The sequence below is a fragment of the Bos taurus genome, chromosome 1, assembly GCF_002263795.3.
Source record: "Bos taurus isolate L1 Dominette 01449 registration number 42190680 breed Hereford chromosome 1, ARS-UCD2.0, whole genome shotgun sequence".
In the NCBI taxonomy this organism is placed as follows: Eukaryota; Metazoa; Chordata; class Mammalia; order Artiodactyla; family Bovidae; genus Bos; species Bos taurus.
Window position 1 is genome coordinate 154,796,071 of NC_037328.1, and position 8,998 is coordinate 154,805,068.

An 8,998-nucleotide genomic window follows, 5' to 3' on the forward strand; every position below is an offset into this window, starting at 1 on the left:
GCTCAGGGCTGAACTGTAGTCGTGTTGTCTCCAAAAGTGCCTGGCTGAGGGGCGGGGGTGCCCTCTCACTGAGCTGTGTGCCCTGGCCGGGACCGCGTCAGTGGGGATGGATGCGTGCCGTTTGGGAAGATGCCCGCCTGCAGGGGATGCTGTTCTGTGGGCAGCACACAGGCCACACCGGGGTTCTCTGGGGATGTGCCAGCCTTCACGCCTCTCCTCCCATCCGCTCTCACCCGTTTTCCTCCAACTGTACCCAGTGAAGTGGGCTCGAGGGAGGAGGGGGACAGTATCCCATCCACACCTGACTTTGGGGAAGATTAAATTCTGTTTGAGAAGGACTTTGAGAGTCAGGGAGAGAAGGAAATGCACAAATGCAGGCAAATTCCACCATCCTTATTAAACTGCCAAGAAAATTCTATACACACAGCCATACCACCCTCTCCCTGAGTGCGGGGTCTGACCTGACAATAGCAAACAAATAGCAAGCTGTGATCTGTTTTTAATTCCAAATGAAAATCCACCCCAAATAGAAGTGAGAAGTGAGAAGGAGAAAAAGCAGCTCGGCAACAATGTGTGCTTTGGCTGAGGACCCCAGGAAGCCTTGCTTCTGTGAACCTCAGCCCCCTTCCCTCCCCGACTCACGGTGACTCTGAAAAGCTCAGCTCACACCCCTGGAATGGTGGCGTATTGAGGATAAGGATGTTGACAATAGGGTTTAAGCTGCATAAATAACTGCAAATTGCTGTTTGGCCCAGCAACTGCCAGCCAAAAAAGAATAAAATAAATAAGGAAAGAGATGATACTTGGAGTATAATTGTGGGGAGGGGGAACCAGGAAGTAAGTCAGAGCTGGAAACCATCTCAGGATGTAAAAGACACTCTGACAAGGTGATCACAGGCCACCCACAGTCATTAGGCAGCTATAAGAAGTTATTTTGACAGGATGTGTGGCATATTTCAAGCGGAGGAATCAAAGCCCCAGGTGATCAGGGACACATTTCCGGAAAGTTCTGGCATAAAGAACAAGCTACTCTAATAATTTTCCGGTAGTCACGGATGTGGAGTTGGACTGTCAAGAAAGCTGAGCAATGAAGAATTGATGCTTTTGAACTGTGGTGTTGGAGAAGACTCTTGAGAGTCCCTTGGACTGCAAGGAGATCCAACCAGTCCATCATAAAGATCAGTCCTGGGTGTTCATTGGAAGGACTAATGCTGAAGCTGAAACTCTAATTTTTTGGCCACCTGATGTGAAGAACTGACTCGTTGGAAAAGACCCTGAAGCTGGGAAAGACTGAGGTCAGGAGGAGAAGGGGACGACAGAGGATGAGATGGTTGGATGGCATCACCGACTCAATGGACTTGGGTTTGGGTGGACTCTGGGGGTTGGTGATGGACAGGGAGGCCTGGCGTGCTGCGGTTCATGGGGTCGCAAAGAGTCGGGCACGACTGAGCCACTGAATTGAACTGAACTCTGTTGATTGAGACTGCACTGGCGGGGGTGTCAGGTCTCCGTTTTGTAACTTCCGTGTCCTCCTGTTGGCGCCGGTGTGCAGAGCACGAAGAAGGAACGACAGGAACGTGTTTGTAGCCACGAGGGAAATGCCGGTCCGGCGGCCATCTTGTGCCCCTCAGCTCTCAGGCTTTCTCTTGGCAACATTTTCGATGGCTTCTCCAACACCCTTCCTCAAAGAACTCTGCCGGTGTTGGAAAGTTAGTTCCTCCTCAAAGAACTCTCCCCAGGATGCAGCCAAGGCAGGAAAGACTAGAGCAGCCTCACGTGCGCCCCTTGGGTCAGGGGTTCTGCCCTCCAGCCTCTGGTTTCGCGCCTCTCTAACACACACCTCACCTGGGGCTCTCACTTCACCACTCATGCCGATGAGTCCTTTGCTTGCAACCAGTCTTTCTCTTTCCCAATCTTCTCTTCAATCTCACCAACTCCAGAAAGGCATTTTTGTTAAGTTGTACCAGAAGAGTTTTGTTGTTTTGTGTATTTATTTGGCTGCACTGATCTTAGCTTTGGCCTGCGGGATCTTCGATCTCTGTTGCAATAGGTGGGATCTTTAGTTGTCTCATGTGGGGTCTAGATCCCCAACCAGGAATTGAACTTGGGTCCCCTGCATTGGGAGTGTAGAGTCTTAGCCACTGCACCACCAGGGAAGTCTCTGTAGCAGAAGTGTTTTAAGTGAGAAAAAATAAAGAATTCACTGCATAGAATGCTTGCTGAATAAAGGATGAAAACACAGTTGGCAGTTAGGGAATTTCAGACTCTGGTGTCCCTACTGATCTGTGTGCCCAGAACTCTCCCCAGTTCTTCTGAAAGCCATTTCTCCGTTCTCTTTCAAACATGTACAGAAGATGCAGTTTTCTTCCATGGTCACATGTGCTGGTCATAGAGTATTGGTGAGGGAGTGGTCATCTAAATAAAACTGGGTGTAGCAGCTAGCTTATGCTGCCTAACAAATTACATCAAAATATGATGTCTTAAAATAATACTTATTTTTGTTCAAGAGTCTGAGCGTTGACTAGACTTCTCTACTTCATGCTTCAGGTCTGCAGATTCCTGGGATGGCTCTGTTCACTGCATATTCATTCTGGTGCCCAGGCCGAAGGAGCAGGATCTACCTGGGGAAAGTATCACTCACAGGAATGGCAGAAGTGTAAGATGGCAGGTAGAAACATATGATGATTTCCTCTTTGTGTGCTCCTGTCTCTCTCGTCTTACTTGGGCCAGCTTATTTCCCATTTTTCTACCGTTTTCTTCCTCTGTGAGGCTGGATGGAATTAGAGAGTAAGGTGAGAGGTTCTACTGTGCCTTATCAAACAGAGGTGTTTAGAAAAAGAGAGAAAATTTTACTTGCAAAGAGTGCAAGGAAGCTGGACTTCAGAAAGACTGGCTGGTCTGTCAAAAACATAAGTAGTATTTAATGAAAAACTGCAAGATTATTGGTTACCAAGCTTACATCACTCCTGTTGTTGTTTAATTGCTCAGTCATATCTGACTCTTTCTGACCCCATGGTCTGCAACACACCAGGCTTACCTGTCCTTCACTATCTCCCAGAGTTTGCTCAAACTCATGTCCATTGAGTCGATGATGTCATCCAGCCATCTCATCCTCTGTTGTCCCCTTCTTCTGCCCTCAGTCTTTCCCAGCATCAGGGTCTTTTCTAGTGAGTCGGCTCTCTACATCAAGTGGCCAAAGTATTTGAGCTTCAGCTTCAGCAACAGTCTTTCCAATGAATATTCAGGACTGATTTCCTTTAGGATTGACTAGTTGGCTTTCCTTGCAGTCCAAGGGACTCTCCAAAGTCTTCTGCAACACCACAGTTCAAAAGCATCAATTCTTAGGTGCTCGGCTTTTTTTATGGTCCAGCTCTCACATCCATACATTATAGTGAAAACAGCAACTTGCTCACATGATACATATTAAAATATCTGCTTAGCCATAGTTGGAGATAGAATTGTTTTTGTTGCAGAGTCACAGGTTTACAGGAAATATGCAAAAACTTTTTCTTTGAGGGACTAGAAGCATATGAGATGATCATGATGGCTTGAAATTATGTCTACAAATTCTCTGAAACTATCCCTTCAAAAGGTAGAACCTAATTCTTCTTCACGTAATAGCAGGCCAGACAATTAATTGCTTCTAAAGAAAAGGATGTGGGAGAAGAGATGGTGTGTAGCTTTGGAGATTAGGTCATTAAAGGCATTTCAGTTTCTACCTGCTTGCTCTTGGGTCACTTTCCCTGGTGTGGCCAGCTGTCACCTTCCTATGGGAGGGTCCATGTGGGCGAGTAACTGAGACCTTCTACCAGCACTAACTCCTCGGACCGAAGTGAGTCACCCTGAAGGCAGATCCTCCCGCCTCACTTAAGCCTTCCGATGACTGTAGCCCTGACAGCGTTAACTGCAACCTCATGAGACACCTTGATGCAGAACCACTTATCTAATCCCCACCTGGATCTCTGATCCAGGAAACTAACTATGTGGGATAATAAGTGTTTATTGCTTTAAGCTGCTAAATTTTGGGTTAATTCGTTATGCCCCTGAAGGAGGAAATGGCAACTTACTCCAGTATTCTTGCCTGGAGAATTCCATGGACAGAGGAGCCTGGCGGGCTATAGCCCATGGTGTCACAGACTCAAACACAACTGAGTGACTAACACATACACAATTTGTTATGCAGCCATAGGAAATGAATGCAGCACGCCAGGCTATTGTTTTCAGTTTATCACAGGGTGTAGAGTGCTGTGCTGGTGGTTCTTTTTGACTTGTGTCGTGTAAATGCTCAGATATTGAAGAAAGACTGAGTGGCCTCTTACGAGCAGTCCAAGCCTTCTTATGAGGTTCTGTATTGGAATATAATGCACCAGTGCCTTCTGTAAGTTTTTAACTTACATTCCCACCAGCAATACATGGATCTGAAATCTGGGAAGACTCCACACGCTGCGGAGCAACTAAGCCCAGGTGCTACATCCGTTGAGCCTGTGCCCCGGAGACCCTGAGCTGTAACTGCTGAGCCTGTGAGCCTGGAGTCTGTGGTCCACCGCAAGGGAAGCCCTGGCAACGAGAAGCCCACGCACCGAGCAAAGAGCAGCAACTCACCGCAGCCAGAGAAAGCCCGCGTGCAGCAGCGAAGACCCAGTGCAACAAAACTAAGTCAAATACATTAATTAATAAAAAAGACTTCAGTTAAAATACATGAGACTGAGTGCATACATGAAAACAGTGCAGGTACTTGTGTAGTAGCAATTCATTTACCCGCTGTGACCTTCATAGGCAGCAGAGAGCACTGGCCTGGCAATATGGGCATTGTTAGGACCAATTTAACCATCAGACATCATAGGCTGAGCATCCATAGCCTGGGAGCATTCCAAAAATCTATACAAGTGTTTGAGAAGTGAAATAATTTATTTACCCAACCATTTGTTGATGGACATTTGTGTTGTTTCCAAATTCTTGTTAGAAATAAGGCTGGTATATGTATAACTGATTCACATTGCTGAAAACTAACACAGCATTGTAAATCTAGCATACTTTAATAAAATTTTTTTAAAAAGAAAGAAGGCCGAAGTGAGTAACTGTACACATGTCATTTTGTCTGGGCACCAGTACATCTGCAGGGAGACGCCTCGATGAGAAAATGCTGGACCTATAGTTTCATGAATTTGTGGTTTGGATCTAACTGACCAAATCACTTTTTTTCCCTCAGTTTTACCAATAGAGAGTGTTATCAAACTTTTAATATTTTCCTGTTCAGATAAGTGGACCCTTTGTGCTTGAGGAATTCATAGCTTTGTCTGGCAAAACACTATCACTTAATGTATGGTTTATTAATACAAAATGATTCTGACAACAACTTTAGGAGAATAAAAGTACTTATTTTGGAATATCTGTGTGTGTTTCAAAAAGATTCCGAGGACATCTATGAATATATTTATGACAACACAGGGTAAAAACATACAGAGATTGAAAACTTAGGTAAAGAGTGAAAGTGGGAATGGAACTCTCATAAAGACTTGGTTATGACACGCGTGTTTACATCATTAGGTCTTATGTAGTTGCTGAGAGAGCGTTATAAATTTGACTCTGAGTTCCCTGGCAGCCAAAATAAAGGTGAAAATGTGGTTAGTCATGAGTCACAGTGAGTATAATATTAATAATAAATCTGTAATTTTTAAACCCTTCTATTTTTGTGACACTTTATCCCAATTGATTTTAGGTAGATATATTCTTGTCTTCATTTTACAAATGAGAGCCCAGGGCACAGGTAGTTAAGTAACTTACCCATGATTGTGTACCTATTAATAAGAGGAACCTGGTTTGGCATTTAGACAGCATGGTCCAGAGTCTGCATTTTAAATTATTATGTAATTTTTAGTGACCTCTCAATAGAGCATGAGCCATTTAGGCAGTAGCTGTGATGAAAACATCTTAAATCTCCTCAGACATTCATTACACATTTCCATTCTGTGGACTAGTCATACCTAGGATAGGATTTGATACACCTGTCCAGTGCCAGAGGTGCCCGTGCCACACGACATTGCCCCTCCATTCTGGGGAGTGGTTTAGATTAATCCTCAGATCTTGCCTCTTTCTTGTCTTTTTGCCTAACTTTTATAGCTACTTAGGGCTTTGAAAGCCTAAGATAGTTGTCATCCCCTCCTCTATTTTGTTCTACCTCCATTTATCCGGAAGGAGATTCCCAGAACAAGCTGTGTTCAAGTCATATGTATCTTTTAGGTCTTTCTTAGGATTACTGGAGTTCAAAGCACTGGTCGAAGGCCAGTCTTCCACTTTGCCAATTAAAGGAACTTTCTGAACATGTTTTTGGTTGACCTGTGCATTGACTTGTCCCAGGAAAGATGTCAGAAAAACATTTTATGTATTTTACAGTTGCCAAAAATTGGTATATAAGAATATAGACTTTCATGTCTTGTTAAATCTATTCAAACTCAGTCAAAAAGACCTAGGCAATATAATGAATAGACATTTTATACAAAAGAAGAATTGCCAAGTAGGTAGGCACAGTGAAGCTACGATCATTCTGTCTTTGAAAATTCTACCATGACCACAGTATGCCTTTTTATGAGCTTTATACACACTGTATGACTTTTAGAATATTCCTTAATCAATATTTTCTCCTTCAGTTCCCTTAGAAAATAGGAATATTCAAATTGTGGCTCCATAGATATCTACGAGGAATAATCACAATGTCTAAGATCCTCCCTGGGGGAAAAACATCTTCACATTTTCTTCAGGAACAGAGACACTATGATGTTTCTGGCATGTTCACATGACAGATATGGTCACTAAGATGTCAACAAGTCAGCTTTTGATACTCAAACTGTTAGGGATCCCTCTTCAGATCTGACTTCCAGAGGAAATAATGACTATAGCAATTTTCTTTCACAGTTTTCAAAACACTTTCATTGGTGGTGGTGCAGGAAGCATGGGAGATGTCTTACAGGAACTGAGTATTTTTATCCTGAGAGTCACATTACGGGTCCCTCCTGCACACAGTAAAAACCTGCTGCCCTGTGTTAGTCACTAAGATAGTATCTCTAAGCTCTAAACTTGTTCTTTGCTTTGCGATCCTGAGGCTGGGACTCTGCAAAACACGTATGACTTTATAAGCTGATTGCATGTAGGTTCTGCCAGTAGGGAGCACTAGGGGAAGGTGGTAAGATCCTTCCTGTTCTGGTTTTGCATCTTGTTCCTGTGACTGTAACGGTAGCTGTTACAGAGAGGAAGCCAATTCTGACTCCACGTTGGAAACTGTTTCTTTGACTTGCTTTTCGTTGCTTTTGTTATTATAGTCATAATTAATAGCCTGCCTCAGAGGACACTGCCCATCTAACTAAAGTGAGTGAAGTCGCTCAGTCGTGTCCCACTCTTGGCGACCCCATGGACTGTAGCCTACCAGGCTCCTTCATCCATGGAATTTTCCAGGCAAGAGTACTGGAGAGGGTTGCCATTTCCTTCTCCAGGGGATCTTCCCGACCCAGGGATTGAGCCCAGGTCTCCCACATTGTAGACAGACGCTTTACCGTCTGAGCCACCAGGGAAGTCCCGTCTGCCTAACTGTAAACTGAAGTGCCTTTGTTCAGCTTATAGAGAGATAATGTGACCCTGCCCACCTGTGAATGCCTACAACAAAAAGAAGAGGTTAACACACCCCTTCCAAAGGTTGGGGAGTCCCAGAGATGCTTTGGAAGACTGAAGACCCTTTACTTCCCCATCACATCTCCCTCTCTATTCTGCCTTTCGACTTTAGATACTCCTTGTGTTTCTCACTCTGACTCTATAAAAGAACCTGGCATCCCGGCCCCTATCAGATGGTTACTCTGAGACGTTTGTCTGCCATCTTTTTGGTCAGCCGGCTTTCCGAATAAAGTCGTATTCTTTGCCTCACCACCTTTTCTCTAGGATTCATTGGCCTGCTGTGTGGTGAGCAGAGCTAGCCTGGACTCGGTAACATGGTGATGCTTCTTCACCCAGGTAGGGGGAGTTCCTTCCTAGAGCAGCATAGGGATCTAGCTTGCTGTAAAACCTTTATGGCTCCTTCTTCAGAGATGCCAGCTCTAGTTGGCTGGAGCCACCTGCTCAGAAGTCTGGTCCCAACCACCAGGACCCTCCTCTGGATTCAGGGACACCAGGACCATATGAGCAGTGCCCCCTCCTCAGTGGCCTGAGCTTCAGCTCCATGGAGCCCCCTTTTGAAGCCAGTGTTAATAATTTGAATGTTAATAATTTCAACCTTTTCTCTTTATTCCCTCAGTCCAGGGAGCAGTGGCTAGTTCCTGAAGTTGCTACCATCAAGATACCTTACAGTTCTTCCTATCCTTTTATTTAGTCAGTGAACAGATATATTAAAATTTCTATTTGGATAACTGGCATCATTTTTGCCTCTGGAGTGGGTTCTGACTGTTCCATTCCTGCCTCAGAGAAGTGTCTTATGAACACTGATATGACTTCAAATTCATGATGTAATGATCCAATGGGGTTGCTGAGAAATAATGCTTTTGACTTTGTAAGATCCATTCACAAGCAAGGAAAAGTTTAAACTAATGATAACAATGACAAAATCCTCTGAGAAGTCGGTAGGACTACAGTGATCAGGATTGGATACATTGGGAAGAGGGTGAAAATCTCAAGACAGGATAAGCTGTGTTGTCACTTCTTTGGGAGTTTACCCTCCAGCAGCTCAACGGTCACTGCTATGAGACTGACTACTTACTTTATAAGTTCATGCTATAGCAAACTCTAAACTGTTGCATGTTATAGAAAGGTAAGAGCCAATCATTTTCAATAACTGGAAAATTCCTGTTGTTGTAGGGGCTTCCCTGATAGCTCAGTTGGTAAAGAATCCACCTGCAATGCAGGAGACCCTGGTTCAATTCCTGGGTCAGGAAGATCCATTGGAAAAAGGATAGGCTACCCACTCCAGTAATTCTTGGGCTTTCCTGTGGCTCAACTGGTAAAGAATCTGCCTGCAGTG

At 44.3% G+C, this 8,998-nt stretch overlaps 1 long non-coding RNA gene across 1 annotated transcript; it reads left to right on the plus strand.

Annotated features, from left to right (window-relative positions):
• The first annotated feature begins 5,538 nt into the window (after positions 1 to 5,538).
• Positions 5,539 to 8,389, plus strand: LOC132346087 (uncharacterized). The gene is made up of 3 exons (XR_009495782.1): positions 5,539 to 5,641; positions 7,927 to 7,998; positions 8,279 to 8,389. It is a non-coding gene; the product is annotated as an uncharacterized lncRNA (long non-coding RNA).
• The last annotated feature ends 609 nt before the right edge of the window (positions 8,390 to 8,998 follow it).